Genomic DNA, 21,795 nt, shown 5'->3' with positions numbered 1-21,795 from the left:
GAATGAGCACAGCAGAACCAGAGACATGAAAACGTGGAACAGTCAGAGGGGAGAGGGGAGGGGGATAATGGTGGAAAGAAGGGGAGGGGACTTGTCAAAGAACACATGTGAATGACGCACGGACAGGGACAACAGGGTGGGGATTGACTGTGGAGCAGAGGTGGGCTCCGCACAGGAGGGCAAAGGGGGGAAAATTGGGACAACTGTAATAGGATAACAGAACATTTTTTGAAAGGGAAAAAAAATCCCACTAAGAGGAATTCAGATAACATGTTAAAGGAGTAACAAAATAGAGAAAATGCAAAGAAAAGTACATCTTTGTTTACTCATAAACATTAAGCCAGCTCCTAAAGTTTAACTTCTAGGTAAACAACACTCCCCCGGTTTTATGATGCACTACTACTAAACAAAATCTTCATTGGAATAACAAGTTCTTCTCTATGAAATTTCCCATGTAAGTGAAACTAAATTTCTCCCTAGAGACAGTTCCTTTCCCAGAATGGCCTAAGCTCTATAACCTACTGCCTAGAATACAAAGAGACTAATCAAACCTTATCAGCTTACAATACTCAAAATTTGACTTTCATGAGAAAAGTTCATAAATTTATATTTGCAAATGTAATTAATATCACTAAAATCAGAGGTTATGGCTTATGTTCACTAAAACTTAGATTACTTAACGGTCTTATTGAAACTATTTTCTTATAGGACATTTGCCATAAAACTATATATTCCAAGAAAGATATCATCCAAAGAAGCAACACATTCCATTGTACAATTTTATGGGTTTTAAAAATGTTGTTGGTAGCAACTTGAAATGCTTTTGTCTAAAAAAATAAACAAATAGGTATTCAAAGATGATTCTGTGTGACAGAACTTCTCAGTAATTGAATAAATAAAAGATCAAACTATCTCATCAATAATTTCTAAACCGAAAGCAGGACCCAGAGATTGAACTCATGACCAAAGCATCACGACCTTCCTCTAAACAAACTTTGGACAAATCAAAAGAATTAGAAGCTACTGATTATACCACAAATTATTACTCTATTGACTTTGTCATTTAAAAAAATCAGCCACCATGGCCAGGTGGGCCCCCGTTGTACTAATGCAAAGTGGGAAGAACACGCCCTCCCATCACGGGAGGGAAGTTGTAACCTGCCATAGCATCACCTAGATTCAGCACAGGTAGGTTCCAGGTTTGAAATACAGTGCAGCTACAAGTGTGTCTAAACACAGGGATGATGCTAAGACTTGCAACGATAATGGCTGTGACGCAGCCAGAAATGCCCCCAGTGGTCTGACAGAAGGTGGAAAGAGACATGTCTCATGACATACCTGTATTCTCCATGGTGGTGGCTGTTGCAAGTGTCGGAGATCTTGTACGCCAGGTGGACTGCAGGTGCACTGGTGGCAAGTGTGAACACTCGTGCCTGTGATCATGGGGAAGGTGTTATACTCTGCAATGAGGTTGTGGATGTTCCTCCTCCTGCAGCAGCCATGCTGTGGCCAGATGGATCCCCCAGTTAAGAAAAGAGGTGGTGACTTTAGCCAAGGGAATGTTGCCACTGGGTGGTATGTGGTCAGAATTAGGAAGGGCAAGGACAGGGGGCAGTGGTTTTCCTATGGAGCAGGAGTGGTGTCCATAGGCTCCTCGGGGTCCATGGCAGGGATTTGGTGAACTGCCATGGATCTTACACTGCCACCTGGAGATGATACGACTGTGGTGGCATAGTACGGAGGAGTCGTGTCCATTTCGGTGTCATCATCCTGTAAAGCGGGCCGAGAGGTCAAACGTGTAGATGCTCTGGCAGTGATGTTAACAGGGGCCTGCCCCATTTGAGTGGCCAGGGGAAGGGTTCCTGCAGGCACTGAGGCAGGTGGAGGCAGAGAAGCAGCAGGCTGAGTGACCTGGGTCTTGTCCCCCGCAGTCTTTTTCCTTGGACCCTCAGATCTTTCCATGGTGTGCAGCTTTGGGTCCATGGCAAGGCAAGGAAGTTTAGCAGGCGGGGGCAGCTCACCTCGATCCCACCGCAGTGGTGGCAGTGGAAGCAAGAGCGGCCCAGACTGCTTTCTTTTGCGGGGCCTCCTGCTGGCAGAGGCCGGGGGAGAATTGCTGCTGGATTGCTTCTCCTTCCCTACACATACTGAATCTGGAGTGCTGGGCAGATGCCCACTGCTGTGGGGGCTGTCCCCATGATCCTGCCCTTTTTCCTCTACCTGGCTGGTCTTGTGTGCCGTGTCTTTTGGGGACTCTTCCGGGACCTTCCCCACCACCTCCTTTGGGAAAGGAAGTGGGACGATTATAGAGGGTCCCGGCTCCTCAGCCTTGACTGCCTGCTCAGGTGGTGAGCGCAGGCCAGAAGATCTGCGACCTGAATGACGAATAGGGCCCGGTCTCAAGCTTCCAGACCTCCCGGATGTACAAGCAGGAAGCACAGGCTTCTGCGGGGGGTCCTTCCATTTCACCAACCGGTGCACTTCCCGAGGGAAGCGCACAGTCTGTGCGAGAGGACACCGCCCTCTCGGGACAAGGCCGAAGGGCGATGGACCGGGAGCATGACAGAAATGAAATAGTGGGTGGAAATGTCTGACAGCAGGGTGGTCCCAGCCAGGTGGGCCATAATCACGGGTGTCACGGTGATGGCCACCAGGCAAGGGATGGTGGCCGCGGCGGAGGCGGCAGAAGAACAAGCGAATCCGAGAAAGGAAATTGCCCATGTAGGGGCAGTTGTGCGCCAAACGAACTCAAATAAGAGTGGAAACAGGGAGAGTCTCTCCTTTGCTTCCTCCTCCTCTGGGGTTCTAGCAGGCACTGAACTGACTTCAGCCAGGACCTTCTGATGTCTCCATGGAAACATCAATGGACCTTGAGAGGTCACAGAGGAAGGGGCGGGGCCTCCCTGAATGGCCAATCCCATCATGACCTTCTAGCACCTGGGACCTGCATCTCTGTGTAGCAAGTGTTTGGCACCTGCCTTGCCCTCCATGAGGCCTTTGTCCCATACCACTGAGGCCCGACCTGCCTGACATCACCGTGTCTGGCCACTGGCTCTGTGGGAGCTTTGGCGCCTGCCCCACTGTTGTCCCAGGGGCCAGGTCCTGCTCAAAGTCAGTACGGGAGCCACCCGGCTCCTTCCTGGACATGGCCCACCTCCTCAGGGGACCTTTTCAGCTTCTCTTAGAAGCCCGAGGCAGGTGCACTTTCTCCATGTCTGCCCTGGCCACCAGCCTCACCAGTCAGCTGTGAAACACTGTGAGGTGGAGTGGACACAAAGCCCTAACCAACAGGCTGCTGCACCTGGAGACACCCCAGAAAAGAGCTGGCAGCTAGCAGGGGTGTAAACCCAATGTGCTGAATTACTAATGAATAAAAAGGGAAGGAACTAATGGAAATCAAAGCATACCGAATTGCTCAGAAGGAACATACATATATATTAACTTTAGAATTTGTTAAACATGTGAAATGTTTAAAAACGACTATTAAGATGAAAACAGAAGCCTGGCTGGTGTGTTTCAGAGGAATGGGCGCCACCCTGTGAAGCAAAAGGTCACCGGTTCAATTCCCAGTCCGGACACATGCCTGCGTTACAGGACAGGTCCCCGTTTGGGGGCATGCGAGAGGTAAAATCGGTCAAGGTATCTCTTACACACTGATGTTTCTCTCCATCTTTTTCTCCCTCCTTTTCCCTCTCTCTAAAAGGAAATAAATAAAATCTTTAAAGAAAGAAAACAATAGAATTAGCTATAACTTCCAAGTCAGTAGAGAAAACACAAAGTAAAAATATTTCAATCATTCCCAAATAAGTCACTCTAATATTAGAAAAGAAGAAAAAGCAGGATAAATTGAAAGCGAAAAGTAACTATTAGGAAAAAGTACAACTCCATGAGAAATATAAGTAATTGATCAGTTCAAGGCAGATATATTCAGATTGTGTTAAAATATCCTAGCTGTATTGTTTAAAGAGACTTGTAACACATAAGAACCCAGAAATATGTTTAAAAATCAGTTTGTTAAACATAGGTATAGCTATATTATTATCAAACAAAATATACTTAAAGGTTTAAAAAAAGAGAAAGACATTGCTAAAGTGGAGCCTGTAACATAATTTAATACTCTCATTCCCTAAGAATACATAACACGATAATTCTAAATTACTTTGTGCCTAAAAACAAGCCAAAATGGACATAAGGCAAAAAGGGAAATAATTACAAAAGAAATTGACAAAGTGAGTCAAGGCAATTGAATGTACTTGGATGCAGAATATATTAAAACAACTTTTTTAGGAACTGAGAAATAAGTAGGCAAAACAAGTATGTGAGCTTATAATAGATAAAAGCATTGAAAATTGGAGAACAGCATTGAAAAATTGGAGAATAGACACGTTTCAGGAACAAAGGGGACATTTATGATAACTGACCACATATTAGGCCATAATTAAGCCTTAATAATGGAAAGACTCCCAAATCAGCAAGTATGAGTTTGCCAGTCACCCCAAGTTTGTTTTTCAATCATGGTTTCCTTGAAAGCATTAACATAACTCGCAAACACAAGATGAAGGTGGGAGAAAAAAGAGTTCAGAGGGACATATGCAGTACCATACCATTCACACAAAAGACTCACAAAGTCAAAGATTGGCATTAGAAATTTCGAAATTCAAGAGATGCTAACTCTTACATTCAGTGCATGAGGAATAAAAGAAGACCAGGAACACTCAGATTTATTGTGCTATTTAATTTCTTAAAGCTAGTGCTTCCACAAGGATTCAGAATATCATCTTTAGACCTTCTTACATGCCTGGACATTTTATAATAAAAAAATAAACTAACAAATAAACAAATGCTCTGTACATCTCTTATTGGGAAAGAATAAAGATAACATATTGCTTGTAAAAGGGATATATTGTTTCGATCCCTCGAAAACAAAAAGAAAACAATGGAAGCTAATTTTATGTTGGAGGATATAAATTTCAAAAGGTGAACCAAAACAATGTAAAACAAAATGAGCAAAATCCAGCAGTTGCAGAGTATTATGTCCTTCAAAGAAATAGCAGAAACCTTCCATTATATGTTTTCCAAGACTGTATTATGCCACATGTTAATGGCAATTTTGGGTGAAAGATCAGGAAACATTTCACACTGTATCACACCTTGGAGAGACACAAGGCACATTACTACATGAAATGGTTCCGCGAAACCAGCTGTGAAATAAATGTTTACTTTCATTTAATTTCAAGTTTCCCAAACTCATTTGATCATAGACCCTTCTAAGAAATGACTACTAGCATACTTCCAGGAGATTAATGCGTCATTGAACAGAATTCAGGAAATATCCCCACAAAATTTTATTTCCTAGAGTCATAACTAAGTGAGGAGTAGTTTACTTTAGCTATTTCTAGTTCATGTATATGAAAAGTAACGTGTACTCAATAATTCTTCAGGTAAAAGCACCCAAATAATATTTTTCCTCCCTATGCTTGTCTATTGTCATTTTTGTTGCTAAAATTAAAAGAGAGAGTGTTCTAAATACATAACAAGACGTGTTAACCATCAGGCCATTATTAACTATTTACTATCAGATATTTTTTTATTCAAAATATTTTTATTCCATTTTACTTTTCACTAACTGCAGAAGCAAACCATAGAACACTAATCAAATCCAAAACAAAAAGATATAGAGTAAACCTATTTGAAATTCAGCTATGACCAATATTATGGTCATAAAGGTCAGATAGACCTCATTAGATAGACTTTTTCTTAATATACATTTTCCAAAGGCCTTTGCTCAAGTGAAACATCCCCTCCCTCTTAGTAATCACCTGATTTCTATTCTTGAGATCATTTCATCTTCTCTGAAAGCCAGTTTCTGTGATTCAACATCTTAGATTCAATTAATTTAAGTTCATCATGTAAGTCGAGTGAGCTTTATATCAAAGCAGAGTCCAAGGAAAACATCTTAAGTCAGGCTTCCAGCATTAAGGTTACAATCCTCCCACAACCAAAAGAGCAACTCAGATCTCCTTGGTCAGTACTTTAGTCCTTTGGTTGACTGCCATCAAATGGTATCCAGCAATATATATGTCTGTCATTATTGGGTAACCTTCACCTCATTCGTGCATTTCATGCATTTATGCACCGATTGATTCATCCACTTAACTAAAAGTAAAGATATATGCTCACTCTTCAAACTAAACAGGATTATACAGGCTTGGATATAGCACGGCAAATATGTAGAAAAAAGAAAAGGAGGGCGAAAGGGAGGAAGAAAGAATTCACTATCTCATTTTGGTATTGGCTCTCAAGTCAAGCTTATAGCAACGAGAGCCAATGTGATTTCATTAATGCTCTGTTTAGTCCAGGGAACTGTTATTTTCTTCAAACAGAATATGGTTGAAAGTGATAGTAAATATCCAGAGTCCAGGAGCAGTCCTGTTTTCACAGGAACCTGGCAGGAGATATTCCCATCAGGGCCACTAGAGAACTGGAAATGGGCCTAGACTCTGCTCCAGTCTCACTCCCAGTCCCAGTTCTTGAACAGTCTTGCTCACCCAGGTCTTGCTGAGATGCATGCCTGCCAGTGCTCCAGGAGACCAGCGAGCCCACCCAAGGCCAACAGCAGATCCTACATGGACCTGTGTCATCTTCAGTCCCTCTCAACTCTATAGTTCACAAGCAGTTAGGCCCACCCAGAGGCCCACCAGAAGACGTGCCCACCTACACCCTTAGAGGTTAGCCTGCCAACCTCGGTCTGACTGCATATCCTGGAATGGCCCTCTAAATCAGCTGCAACCCCTGCCAGCCTTGGTCAGGAAACACTCCTGTTCGTACAAATGGCCTGGCAAGAGACAAGTGCATCTTGCTTGCCTCAAGAGCAATGTGTGCAGAACTCAACCCTGACTGTGGACCCCAAAAGAGCCTGGGACTCAGCTTCTGCCCCTCTCAGCCATAGTATGGATCTAGTCCTGCCCACCCAGGGACACAGGCATGGACCTGACAAGGAACCACACATGTATATACACCTAGTAAAGGCTAGCTGTCTGAAGACCTAACTGCAGACCCTGAAGTGGAACCTTCTCCCCGCACCACCCTATTGAATAAGATCCTGGGAGTGGTCCCTTGTTCCTAGGACCAGGCATGATACATGAAAGCCTGAGAACTCTGGAACAAGCCTGCCAACTGCACACTCCACTGCAGACACAACAGAAGCTTCATTGAATGCAAATATTTACCAAAGGGAGAACCGAGGGAACAAATAAACACCAATACAATAATAATAGGGGATTTCATTATCCCACTTTTAACACTGGGTAGACTATCCAGACAGAAAATCAATAAGGAAACAGTCAACCTGAATAACACCATAGATCAAATCAACTAACAGACATATACATAACATTCCACTCAACAGCACCAGAATAAAAATTCCTCTTGGCACATGGAACATTCTGAGATAGAGCATATGTTGGGTCACAAAGAAAGTCTTAACTCATTTAAAATGACTTCATATCAAGTATCTTTTCTAAGCACAATTATATGAAAGTAGAATCCAGAACAGGAGGAGAACTGTAGAATTCACAATACATGGAAATTAAGCAATATACTCCTAAACAGTCAATGAGTCCGAAAAGAAATTAAAAATACAGTAATGCGACAGAACCCCTGGGCTGCCCCGATTGAAACAGAACCCACGGGCTGTTTAGTTAGGGGCCCGATTGCCCGCCGCCAGAATCATAACTCTCGATATCAGAGTTTGGTGAAAAGGAAAAAGAATTGTTTATTTACACATAGTCCTACCTCCCCCTCCCAGACCTGGCCAGTCTTAGGAAAGTCAGAAACACCGTTCCCCTACCTCCTAGGCACAGTTCAGCTTTACCAGTAGCTGCCAATCACTCAGTTCTGATTGGGGAGGTCCTTTCTGTGCTGTGGTGCCCTCCAGCTCTCAATGCAGGACCGCCTGGATTCTCAGCCTCCTTGCAAACTGCCTTCTTCCTGTAAACTGCATGAATCTCCTCAAAACTGCATGGCGAGAGCTTCTTCCTAAAGCAGCCTAGAGACCCCTTCTCCTCCAAGCCACATGGAGGGAGCTCACGAGAGCCAGAGCCAGCCTCTTAAAGCAGCCTGGAGACCCCTGCTCCTCCAAGTCACAGGGAGGGAGCCCACGAGAGCCAGGGCCAGAGAGCCAGCGAGAGAGAGCCAGTTCCGGAGCGCTAGAGAGCAAGAGAGCCAGCCAGCCAAATGTCCACAGCTGCTTTTCTCTTCCTGACTGCCTCCTCTCCCTCACTGCGTCCTCTCACGCAGTGGGTGTTGCAAACAGTTCTGACCATTCACAGAACCCCGTGTAGGCTCTGTAGGCTTCTTCCGTACCAGCCCACAGTCCAAGATCCCTTCCATCTTCCTGACCCTTGGAAGTAAAGCGGATCTTTGCAACAATGTTGCCAGCCACTAGCCCCAGGCATGCAAGGCATCCTGAAAGCTGCTTCCTTTTCCCTATCTCCCAGCCGCCAACTCTGGGGTTTGTTTTTGGACTCCCCTGTTTCTATAACAGTAAGACATACAAAAATTAAATAAAAACATAGCAAAACTTATGGAATGCAGCAAAAGCAGTTTTAAAAAGGTAGGCTATAGTGTTTTTTTGAAGAGCTAAACAAAATGGACAAAAAGATAGGCTAGAATAACCAGGAAAGAGAGGACACAGATAAATAAAATTAAAAATGAAAAAAGAGACATTACATTTACACTACATAAATCTTTTCTAATCTTATATCTGATAAGGGGTTAATATTCAAAATATATAAACAAATCCTACAATTCAATAGGAAAAAAACTCAAATAATTTAATTAGAAAATGGGAAAAGGATATCAATCGATAGTTTTCCTAAGAAGACATACAAGTGACCAACAGGTACATGAAAAGAGGCTCAATGTCACTTATCATCTGGAAAATGCTTATCAAAACCACACTGACATATACGTCACACCTGTTGGAATGGCTATGAAAGACACAAGCTATAACAAACATTAGCAAGGATGTGGAGAAAAGAAAACAGTGTGTACTATAGATGGGAATGTAAATTGATATAACCATAATGGAAAAAAGGTATTGACATTTCTCATAAAATTATAAACGCAACTACCATGTGACACAGCAACTCTACAGCTGGGATGTATCCAAAGGAAATGAAATCACTGACTGAAGAAATACTTGCACCCCCATGTTCCCTGCAGCATTCCTCACAACAGCCAGGAGATCAATAGATGAATGGATAAAGAAAATGTGGTATTCAGATATATCCATATATAAATATATATATATTTAGTTATTCAGTTATTTATTTACTATGTTATAACAAGGAAGAAAATCTTGCAGTTTGCAACCACATAGGAACAGACTAGACTGGTGGTTGCCAGGAGCTAAGGGGAAAGGAAAATGAGAAAATGTTGGTCACAGAGTATAGACTTGCAGTTATAGATGAATGAAACCTAAGGGTCTAGCATACGGCATGGTGACTATAGCTACCAACCTGTATTGTATAGTTGGATTTTGCTGACAGAATAAATCCAAAATATTCTTATCATACACACAAAAAGTAACTATGTGAAATGATACATATAGCTAAATTGCAGGGAGTTATATAAAGCAATTAGGATTTGGGGTAAGAGTTAAAATTGGCTTCATCTGCAGTTTAGAGGTTTTCTTACTACTAAAATATATATCATAAATCAATAATTCTAGCTTCAGAAGTATTATGCATGACCTTGTAAGATTGTTTTAAAAAGGTTAGAGTAGTTGAAAACTAATTATTGAGTTTTCCTTAAAGTTATAAATCTGACTTTATGCAAGTTATCATATCTTTAGAAAAAGAGATAGTAGATAAATGGACATAAGAACTCCAAGATTTTAACTGCTTTAATCTATTTCATATTCAGGAGGAAGCAGAAAAATAAACCACACAACTTCAAAAATAGTAAGAAAAAAAAAACACCTGAGGTCTGCTTCAAAAACCTATTCAATGTCTTGCTTCTCATTTTTTCGTCACTCATACATGTATATACTAAGACAAATAATTGGTAATAGGAAAAAATAGGACATCGTAGGTCTCAGTTTCCAGTTTAGTTATTATATATTTTTTAATTTGCAGATGTCTTTCCTCTTAATTCAGTATTAATACCATCACAAAGTGCCTTTTCTATGTCACATTCTCTCCATAAACTTCATCTGTATGCATCTTTAAAGACAAAGCTAACTTACAAAAACAATTTGCTTCACTGGAGGGAATAATACAGTGCGTATTGATGTGGAAATTTTCCATCTCTAAGGGGTTAACAATTGCAAAGAAAGCAATAATAGAGTCTCTCTCTTTCTCTCTCTCTCTCTCTCTCTCTCTCTCTCTCTCTCTCTCGCTCTCGCTCTCGCTCTCGCTCTCGCTCTCTCTCGCACCTCTACCTCCATCTCTATCTTGCACCACCCCTACCATTCTCCCCTGGTCTCTCCTGCTCACCCTTTAGGGTTCCTGCTCCCCTGATTCAACATGAGATCTCAGCTGTTGGCGCTGTGCTGTGATGTGAAGGATGTCAAGGACATTCTCCTAAGCAGTGAACAGGACCATTGATCATTATTTTTTTTTCACTGTTTGCAGAGAATCTCTGGGCAAGAGAAGTGTCTTTCCCATGCAGAAAGAATTGACAGTGTTGTGAGATTTTGGCTTTTTGGAGCAACACATTAAGCTTATTAAGTTCATAATACTCAGCAGGTTAAAAGAGCCATTTGCTTTTCATCTTATTGCCTCAGCAAAAGAATATATATATATATAAACTATTCTTATCCAAATATCCAAAAACCTCAATCCACAGTTTTTGTATATCAAATACAGGGAGAAAGATCTTTACCCCTACAGTTCTATATTGAATGGCAAAACAAAAATGCTAAGGCATAACCATTTTAGTCCGGTGATGCCTCACCTTGGAGACAAAAAGAACAAAAGTAAAGAGCACTCCAATTACCATTTGCAAAATAGCTGAGAATTTTTAGTACACACCGTGAACCATGAAAGCAATACAAATTCTGCTTTAAAAGCTTTGAATAAGCTTTTAAAGTTATAGATCTACAACACAAACACATTCAAACCTAAGAAGACATCCTGTTGTCATGACAATATGACACTCTAGCTCCCTGTCATGATGGATCGTGGGCTTTGGAACATGATCATACCGTCGAACTTCAGGGTTCTCTGACAACAACGTGCTACCTTCGAATCTTATTAATTTATTGCTCCGATGTTTGTTTTTAGTCTTAAATAATATAAGGTCACAGGTAAATAACCTAGCGTAAATGAAAAAGTATTACATATACATTTTTAAAAATACGTTCTTATCTAATGTTGGTAACATCTATAAATTTACCCACAAGGTCTTAAATTAGAGATACAAAGGAAATCTATTGTTCAAAAGATAAGTATTGTTTATCAGAATCACTACTTTTTAATGCTCCCATAAAAAGAAAGCCATTTACTAATCTGAAACCTCAGAAAAACTTATGGTGATATATTTTTCATTACACAGTGATAGCTACATATATCCTTCAGAAAACAAAACAGAGAAACAGAGGGTAGGCCCTAACTTGTCCCAAACAACATGAAAAGAATCTCTTTTGAGACACAAAACAAACAGGGAAAGAGGTTTCTTTCTGATATAAGGTTGTTGGCAGCTTATCACTAATCCCTCGCAGAATTCCCATTTTCTGAGATTTTCCTTGTCTCCTCCTTTTCTTATTATTTCGAAGCTGATAAGAAACAAAAGACTAAACTGCATTATCATTAATTCATTCTCTCAGTAAACATTTAACAAGCATTTTTATTCTTCGGTAGAAAAAGAATAAGCTCACCTAGCGAGGAAGAAAAATATAAAACAAACGAAACAAATAAAACTTTAATAGGATCTTCTTAGAGGCTGCAGTCCTGGAATGTAAAGGGTTCTGTGAAACCACAAAGGATGCAGTTCTCACGGAGCCTGTTGGCGCAGGTGCAGGTCCAGAGAGGAAGCTGGGACTGAGCTGAGCGTCTTCTCCGACGACGAGGGCGAAGGAAGGACCGCTTCCGAGAACCAGCACATACAAAGGTACAGTGTTTGGGAATTCACACTCTATTCTGATAAATCCCAACAGGTCTGTCTGCCTGGAGGGAAGTGCATAGGCTGAAACAGTAGGAAGAAGGTTTGCCATCATATGAAGTTTGTACTTTGTACCGCAGAATACAGGATCCAGTCAAAAAATTAACCAGCCAAGGCAAAATGAAGTCCAAGAGGCATTTTAGAAATAAATAAAGTTATTGTTTAAACTGAAAAATGTGTCTTTCATTTTACGTAAAAATCTAAATGGACTTTTTGACCAACCCAGTACAAGAATTATTGTCATTACCATCATCACCAGTTTTAGATAGCTGATTAGATAGCAATATTGAGCATCAGGATCTTAAAGAGTTTCACTTGTGGTTAACTGACAAATATTTTATAATACACCAGGATGGACATTGGTTTAAAAATGAAATGTGCAAATTCCATATCAGATTATGGATTTCTAAAAAAGCCATCTCTTTGACACTATCTAGAATATTAGCCCAGAACAAATAGCACTGAATTTAATGTAATTAGATGGAAATTCATAAATACTGTCACTATTTGGCATTCCTATAAATGCTTGGAGGCCTCTCTGCTTTGTTGCACATGCTACTCATGCTCATGGGTTCTGAAAAGTGTTATGTGACATAATAGCATCATGGCTCCTGCTATATAGTACACATGGGCCAGTGTATGCCTAAATCCCCAGTATATATCATGCAAGTTTTACGGGATAGAATAATATTTTTGAGATAGTAAAGCATTTCTTCCTTATTAATTTCCTCCTTTGCCCTCTGCTCAGCTCCTGCTTTTGACTAACACACACTGCCTTCCCTGGACCTTCTATTCATGTGTTTGGGCTGCTCAGGGCTCAGTGAGGGAGTGGAAAGCAAAGCCAAAAAGGAGGCAGTTAGCTTCGGTTTGTAAAAGCTTAGTAGTCACATTGGGGAAAGGAAGAGCATCTGAAACATAAACAAAATAGTAGAGAAAGGTAGGCTGAAGAAAACAGGGATGTCCCAGAATTGGGAGTAACAAATCTCATTAGAAAACAGAGAACTGCAGGCCCAAACCCGCCATGGCCGGGCAGATAGGAGTAAACCATGTTTAACGCAGACCTCTGTGGGCCGGACGAGACGACGGCCAACTAAGCGGATGCCTGCACACTCAGGCCCTCTCTCTAAAGGGACCGTCTTCACTCCTTGGGGATGCTGTAACAAAAATACCACACACTGTGTGACCTAAAAGCGAAAGAAAATTCTTTCTTACATTTCCAGAGACTCGGAAATCCAAGACGAAGGTGCAGGCAGATTCAGTGTCTCGGGAGGGTCAGCTTTGTGGTTCCAGAACCGCCATCTGACTGTGTTCTCATATGGCGGAAAGCAAAACCGAGCTCTGCAGGTTCTCACTCCTTCTCCTTTCCTTGTCTTTCGCTTCTCCTTTTTAAAAAATGTATGGACCCTGGCAACTTTGTGTGGACCCCATAGGCCCCTACCTTTGGCCACCACCCTGTTCTTGCACCACCCAGGCCTCTAACGGACTCAGGCGCCTCAACGCCGAGGAAGCAGGATGGAGCATGCGCAGTTCACACCCACACACCTGCCCTCAGTAATCGGGCCCTCCTGGCGGGTTAGACTGGGCCTGCAATAGCCCACCAGGCCATATTCTTGGGGCCAGTGGTTTCCAGATCTGCGCCATTGATGAGGAGGTTTAGAATGGTGATCATCATCAGACCTCTCACAGCCCTTGGGGCCTTTCTGGCATTCATGATTCGCAGGTGTTTCCAATGGAGTCTCTGGTAAGTGCTCTAATTCTATTCATGAGAGCTCCGCCCTCGTGATCTAATCCCATCACCTCCAAATACCATCACATGGGAATGGTTTCAACATAGGAATTTTGGGAAGACACATCAAGTCTATAGTAGAGATAGTAGATAAACTTCCAGAATTTAGCCACAATCCTGCTGTAGGGGAGTAGGGTCAAACTTACTACATTTCTGTCATGTGAGTACAATGAAGGTTCAGTTTGAACCTGAATTTTTATATAAAATACAATGTTGTTTTTTTTCCAAACCCGTATTCATGGACCCAAGTTTATACCCACTCTATACATCCTAGTCTGTGTGATACTATAATATGTGTGTGTACTTAAACACATATAGACAATATCAATATGGCTATAAATTATGCATCTAATTCCTAGCAAAATCAATATAGTAAGTACTGCATAAAGTTTTTACCTAGGAAACTGTCGATGTCTCAAAGTCTGTTTTATTCATTTTCATATCAGCAGGTCCGGTCACCGAGTTGTGCTACCACATCATTAGTTAATTCTTAAACTTTGACCAAGCTTCTTGTATTCTCTCCAACATAATTCCTGGCAAAAGCAGGCTGAAATCCTGAAGAAGAGGTAGGAATTCCAGGGTGAGCTAAGTCTGCCGGCAGAAATCAGATAAGGAACCCAAAGACCATCACCACGAAACTGGTTTGCACCAGAAAATTCCACAATGGCACATGGAACCCCTCCCAAGAGATCTTTTGATGAATTGTTCTTTATTAGCATACTACAATCAGAACCAGGGGTGGAGATTTAACATTAAAGTGAGACATGTGATATATGGCTAAGCATGTTCAAGCATGTTTGAGAACAACATATGCTTCCTTGGAAATCTGAAAACTCTCCCCTCTTCCTCGAGAATTCCCACCCCTGCAGAGACCTACCTCCCCCTTGAGATCCTTTAACAGTTTCTTAATTCCCCAGGATTGTGGAGAAGGAATCACTAGCACATTTGATTTTCCTTCTTCATTTCTTAACCAAGGAATAAAGCTCCTGACTAGCTTTACCCAATACTGTTTTGTCTTATTGCTTTGAGTGACATTAGGCAGAAGGACCATGATTTGTGGTCTCTGACTCACTGGGGTTGGTAACAGGCCCATCAAATTCCTGAACTTAGTAAGTACTTAAAATATCTGTAAGACTATTAGTAGTCACTGAATTAAATGAAGTGACTTGACTTACAGATTTCTACATGTGTAAGTAAGTGGCATGATCAGAAAATGTGCTTTGGAGAACATGAATTTGGAAGCCATGAGTAAAACAGCTTGGAGAGTTCAGCTAGGTGGGTTCTGAAATGCCAAGGCTAAAGGGCACAGGACCTGAACGAGGGTGGAGGCATTGGAAATGGAGAGCAGGGCATGGATGAGACAGCCAAGTGGGAACAGATAAAACTTGGCGATAGTTTTCTATTTTAGGACTAGAGCTTTTGTGGGGTTGAGCCCAGAAAGGTTTCTATCCCTTGGCCAAGTGCTAGAGAATACAAAGTAAATATGAGCTGTCAGAGATAATAAGAAATGGCTAGAAAGAGCTTGAGGAAGAACACCATTTTAGGAAGAATAGGATCCAAGCAGCTCATCTATTTAAATTGTCTATCTATGTATTCTATCTAATTAAAACACAAAACACATCCATTAAGACTTTGAAAATACCCTATGTTTAATATGAGATAATTAATAGGGGTCCAAGTACTCAACTTTAAAATAACAATAAGAGAAATTACTATTTATTTTCATTTAGAAAATCACCTGACCAAACTCATATGTGATGCAGCCTGCTTAATGAAATAGGTAAGTGCTGCAATGCCCGAGGTCTTTAGTATCTTTGAACTGTGGTGAAACAGAATATATCTTAAAGGACAAATGAAGAGATTCATGTCTCCATAGTCAGATCAATGTGAAAAGCAAAAATTTATCACCATAAAAAAAATTTTTACCAGAATAACTTTAAATTTAAAAATATGGAAATACATCTTTAGCATTAGAATTTTAACTGTGAAAAATAAGAAAAGCTAGTCCAAAATACCTTGACTATATAGAGAATCTTACAGTATCACATTTTTATTTAAATTTTGTGCATTAGTTTAGAGAATATAATTTAGATGAAATTGGTAGAAACATGGTCTTTCTTTTGTGAGTTCCTTTTAAATTGCAGATTGATTTTGGTGTTCTTTGATATAAATTGTGAAGGAAACCATTCTCCATTACAGGGAACTTCTTCTCTAGAAGGCATATCTGTCCAACACAGTTTAATACAATCCCAGTATTTCCAATAGGTAACGATAGTGTGGAAATTGTTTTATTTTTGTACGTTTAATTAAAACATCAACAAAAATTCTAGTGCATGTCAGTGTTGCTCACAATGCAGAGAGAGGGACTCAAAGTCACACAGAAAGGTAGTCTAATAATTCTTGAAATTGAATGATAAAAATAAGCCACAGTGCTGTTTAGAAGCCGTCATGACTTGCCAGGGAACTACCTCAAAGTTAAGGGAGACCTGGAACCAAATTACCAGTGACACAAAAAATGTGAATGAAAGATATGTGACTAAACAACAGGGGCGGGGAAATCCAAGTTAAAAAGAAGAGAGAAAAACTCTTACTGAGTACCTCTCCCAAGTTCTACCTTCCTCACATGCCCAGAGGACCCTTGGGCCACATTACTTAAAATTTCCGAGAAATATGTGGTTACCAAGCTTCTGTGTACACCTAGCACGTAATTCTTCTGTAAGCATAGTTGGGTCTTCACTCTTAAACTTTCTAAGGATTTCATTACTGTATTATTGAATTATTTCTAGTCTGGGCAGGAACGGCTAAGGGTAGGAGACAAAAAACCAACCAACCAACAAATGCCTGCTATGCCCACACGACATTTAGACATGAACGCCCATGGCTACTGCTGTCTTGTGCTGAGGGCAGTGGCCTAGATGAGTGGCATCCAGGAATACAGAGGGCTGCGTGCTCCCCTTAACCAAAATTGACTGCCCCTAAAAGACTTCTTCATGTTCTGACCCACAGCGTATCTCTAAGTATTCCCTGAGGTGCTAGGAGTCAATCTGAAATTTCTTCATCTGAATTATTTTGCATGAAGAGCCCACACTGTCCAGTTTTGAGAATCATGCTGACTGTACTCATTGACTTTTCCAAATTATAAAATGGCCACTGGTCTGCTAGGCGAAAAGTCCTGCCCAGCAGCCAATCCTTGAACCAGATGGTGAAGTTCCGGATCAACCAGATTCTCCTTTCACTCTGAGGCATGCCAAGAAATTCTGCTGATAGTTGCAAAAGCTTTGAGAAAGCAGATGCTATGAAAAACATGGGGTAGAGTATTGAGTAGTGAAAAGTAATTATAGATCCCAGAACCTTAGAGGCAGGGAGATCAAGAGAAGAAAAAAGTCATCCAAGCTGAAGAGCACTAGAGCACCATGCCAAAATGCCCGCTTCTGAGTAGTCAAGGAGCTCCCTGAACAACCTTCCAGCTTCCAAATGTCAGTCCAGTCTCCGCAAGGCCTGCTTGGAAGGCAGTTGCTGGCTTTCACGAGTCTTAGCTGCCCTTTTCTCTTTTATATCCTCACAATAAGCCTCCATCGTGTATCCCTTTTTCTTCGCAACCTAAAAGAATCAAACACACAAGGGACACTGGGTCTCAGTGAAAGAGAGGAAACTCCATAAATTACATAAAACTTAAGCATCTATAATTCTTTCCCCAGCTGCCACCTACAAGCCAAGTGCAGCTGCCAACCTTGGAAGCAGGAGTGCTGGCTCAGCCCCGTGAGGCACTGGAGGCAGCTTGCCTGGAGCGCCCAGGGAGTCTGTGTCCTTGGGTGTACAGATGGCTTTGGGTAAGTGCTGGCTTCTTTCTATTTCACTCACTTTTATTATCAGGGTAATAAATACTTGCTGCCATTTAAACAATCAAGGACCCACTTGAAATATTAATAAAAGACAATAAAGTATTATTTAATGTGTTCCAAATTTTTTATCCTGAAAGAAAATGTGAATTGTCTGGGAGGCTTTTTTTTTTTTTTTCTCCTGACCCACCAAGTGTCTCTAAGCATCCTTGGAGGGACAGAAATTAACCTTACAGTGTCTTTAGTTACATGACTTTAAGAAGAGGTACACCATATGGATCCAGCAATGACAACCAGCAGCCTCTGATGTTGATATGTCAACAGGTGAGGGTGGGCAGGGTTACCACTTCACAGGTAATTACTGCCGTTCCTGAACTGAAAACACATGCGTGAGCGCACACACACAAACACACATAGAGCTACGATGAAGTTTCTTCTTATTTTTTCTTTCTTTTTTTCACTCAAGGAGGTATGCAATTTACCAAAGCTCTAGAGACTGTTATCCTGGGGCCATTTGGATGTGTTTCTTTTTCTGTGTCTGCTCTTTACTTCTAAAAGTTATTTCCAACCCCCTCTTTTCTCCTTAGGTCTTATGCATTATTAGAGAAAAACATCAGGTTCCAATCACTATTGCCTTAAAATGTTCAATTGAAAAGTGTTTGGTAACTTCCATATATAATTTCTGCTGGCTCTGAAGATAGATACAGATGTTCACAGTCTTTCCTTGTTCTGCCATAGAAAGTAGTGAATTTCAGTCCAGCTCGTAGGGCTGAGAATGGGGGACCTGTACTACTAGGCTCACTAGTTTTCTTCTTAAATTATGCCTCACCTTACCCCCCAAGGAATAATTTTGTTGTGAAGTACCCTATTAAACCTACATGAGGAAGATAAAACTTAATAATTTTTTATTTTAGCAGAGTTTTGGATTACAGAAAAATTGCAAAGATGGTACAGAATTCCACAGATACCTCACTCTCAGTTTCTATTATTAACACTATTGTGCTACATTTCTTAAAGCAAATGGATAATGGTACATTATTATTAACTAAGACTCTATTCACATTTCCTTCATTTTACCCTAATGGCTGTTTTCTGTTCCAGCATCCCCTCCAGGATGCTGCATTACAGGCCTGCCTCTGAGGTACTGTGGGCTCACAACAAAGCCAGGAGTACTCCTTTTGCTGGAGCAGGGTCTTGCCATCAATTTGTAAAACAAGCAACATCTGGGCAGCACTAGAATACAAGGTGCAATAAAAAGAGGTCTTCCTGTAGTTAGCATGTCTCCTCAGGTTCTCCTTGATTGTGATAGTTTCCCAGAATTTCATTATTTTTGATGATCTTGATCATTTTGTAAAATGTCCCTCAAGTGGTATTTGTCTGACTACAGTTATTGATTTGAGGAACAAGACCAGAAGGGTAAAGTTTTTGAAAAAGAGTATTGTCATCACATTTTATCAAGAGTAGAGACTATCAACAGGACTCACTGTTGACTCTGACCTTGTTCACCTGGCTGAGGTAGTGTCTGCCAGGCTTCTCCACTGTAGTTACTCTTTTCCCCCTCTTTTCATACAAACTCTTTGGAAGGATGTGACTATGTAGAGTTTACACTTATGGAGTGGGGAGTTATACTCTAACTCCTTGAGGACAAATTATCTCCATAAATTATTTAGAATTGAAATTTTTCTACATGGAAGATTTGTCTATTCTACCCCACTTTATTTATTTATTTATTTAGTTAGTTAGTTAGTTATATAAAGTAAGGACTCATAGTCATTAATTAATACTTCGTGTACCAATCCAGTACTACTAGCTGATCAAATTCTTCCAGCTTTGGCTGCTGGGAGCTCTTTCAGTTGGCTCCTTTATCATAACCACTGTCCCATGTGTGTGGTAGTACTACCTTACTTTCTGGAACTACAAGATACTTCAGGTTCATACTGTATATACTGACCCAGCCCTAGCATGAGCATTTCTCCAAGGAGCCCTGGTAACCCAGATCTATGTTTGTGCTCCTCGATACTGAGATGATGCAATTTTTACCATAATTATCAAGAACTAACAAATCTGACCTTATCATGTAAAAAGACAGTTTACTACTCTTGCTACTCCACTGAAACCTAGTTCATCCATTAAACTTTAACCCATTACAACTAATTTATCCCGTAGAACTTACTTTATTCACTGTAAAGACTAAATATGTGTTGCAAAGCATTTCCTTGACTCAGAATAAAAGGCTGAAAATACTTCGTAAAAATCTTCTGAGGAAAAAAAAAGTACCATCCCCATTTACCAATGAAGAGAAAACACAGAGAATTCTAATAATTGTTCGAGTCACACAGATTAGACATACCTGGGTTGGTGTCCTCTTAATCACCACAGCAAACTGCCTTGTTTTCAACCTAAAATAAGAATTTTCACTACTTTAATCCTTAAGAATTTCTCTTATAACATAGCCAAACATGCCTGGTTTGGGTAACTTTCCAGAATGTAGCGTGTCAGTTGGCACCTTTAGCAGAGGACAAATGTAGGGTGTTTTTGCAGTTGGCAGATACCACTGATGGATTTTAGCACTCTGCCAATGAGCTGGTCCTCCAAGTCTATGTCATCACAGCCACCATTAATGTCAATGTCACCAACCCTATGTAGAAAATGCTGGCAACATCATGTTATTTAAAAAGATGATTGTATGTATATTTAAAATTCAATGGCTCTGATCAAAACAAGTAATGATTGCTGGTTCCCATTTAAAGCACACATAATGAGTGAAAACCTGTCCTCAAAACAAATCCTTTAGGCCAAGTCAAAATATGAAACAGGTGTCACTCCCTGGATTAGGAAGTGGCAATTTAGAGCACACATTTATTTCTCCTCAATGTTACCACGACTCTTCTAAACATAGAAATTAAAGAGCTTTACTGACCAGAGTCCTGAGGTTGGGAGCTCAGTTATGACTTCCCTAATTTTATTTACATTCCTGTCCTTTTCAGTCCCTGACATTGATATAGCGCCAATCTTTGGTGATATATTTTACCGTGCAAGTAAGAGAGTGTGTTCATTTACATCAAGAATGGCACAGCCTCTACCTTTCACAGTCTAAACACAATACATGAGAATTTGCAGGAGTTTCTGCTAAGCAGAAGTGTAGAACTTCTTTCCCAAACTCAAAGATTTCCAAAGGGAGAATAAAAGCTTCAGGAAATCTCAATGATTTGAATCAAGGCATTAAACAGATTACCTTCTTTGCTCCATTCATTGCAGACAAAGCAAAATTGGCATTTTTATTGTGTAAATTAAGATCGGGCTTCAGAAAGTGGGAAAATGTATGCTCTTAGATGGAGTTTAGGAAGAATAAAGTAATTGCTTTTCTGTGAAAAAATTCAACCTGAGAACAAATAAGAATTAAACGCTGAATCAGAATTCTTCATAAAGGTTTTAGGACAGTTTTGTTGTGGTTTAAAAAAGAAGCTGCCTTTTTTATTTCATGTAGAGAATTCTGACAGAAACCAACCATAAGAAGGGACTATAATGTGGTCTATGGAATAACCAAGTTCAAATAAAAGAATGATACCAATATAAGCTTCTCAAATATCAAGCATATGCTATAACTTGATAGACTCCAAACAAAGCAATCTACATAACAGAATAATCTGACAAATGGAAGAAGGCAATGCAAGCAAAAAGCCCTACATATCCAAATCATAAACATATGTTTCCAAATTTTCCTAACAATGCATTTCATTACAAGACTGTATGCTATTAAAATAATTGATCCCTTTAATAAAATATTTTAAATAAATGGTATTATTTTATAACTATAAAATACAACATGTTCTTCCTCTCTTAAATGGGATAATACACAAAGGGAGATGGGATTTTCCACAGGACTGTTATAGAGAACAAATGAGTTAAAACATGTTAAAGAACATTGAACAATACCTAGCACTTATTAAACCCTTGATAAATGTTAGCTCTTATAATGAAACCAAAGATGATGATGATGACACA

At 40.4% G+C, this 21,795-nt stretch overlaps 2 long non-coding RNA genes across 2 annotated transcripts in view; both read right to left on the bottom strand.

Moving 5' to 3' along the window:
• LOC150012226 (uncharacterized) overlaps positions 1–8,068 on the bottom strand; it is a 138,471-nt gene extending 130,403 nt beyond the window's left edge. Inside the window, exon 1 of the long non-coding RNA XR_016510510.1 lies at positions 7,874–8,068. This is a non-coding gene — a long non-coding RNA (uncharacterized LOC150012226). The remainder of the gene's footprint in view (positions 1–7,873) is intronic.
• A 9,260-nt stretch (positions 8,069–17,328) lies between these two features.
• LOC150012223 (uncharacterized) overlaps positions 17,329–21,795 on the bottom strand; it is a 140,769-nt gene continuing 136,302 nt past the window's right edge. The window contains exons 2-3 of the long non-coding RNA XR_016510717.1: positions 20,141–20,189; positions 17,329–17,551 (exon numbers count right to left, since the gene is read on the bottom strand). This is a non-coding gene — a long non-coding RNA (uncharacterized LOC150012223). The remainder of the gene's footprint in view (positions 17,552–20,140; positions 20,190–21,795) is intronic.

The sequence above is a fragment of the Furipterus horrens genome, unplaced genomic scaffold, assembly GCF_987537825.1.
Source record: "Furipterus horrens unplaced genomic scaffold, mFurHor1.1.pri manual_scaffold_4, whole genome shotgun sequence".
NCBI lineage: Eukaryota > Metazoa > Chordata > Mammalia > Chiroptera > Furipteridae > Furipterus > Furipterus horrens.
This window is presented reverse-complemented; position numbering and strand designations above follow the sequence as displayed.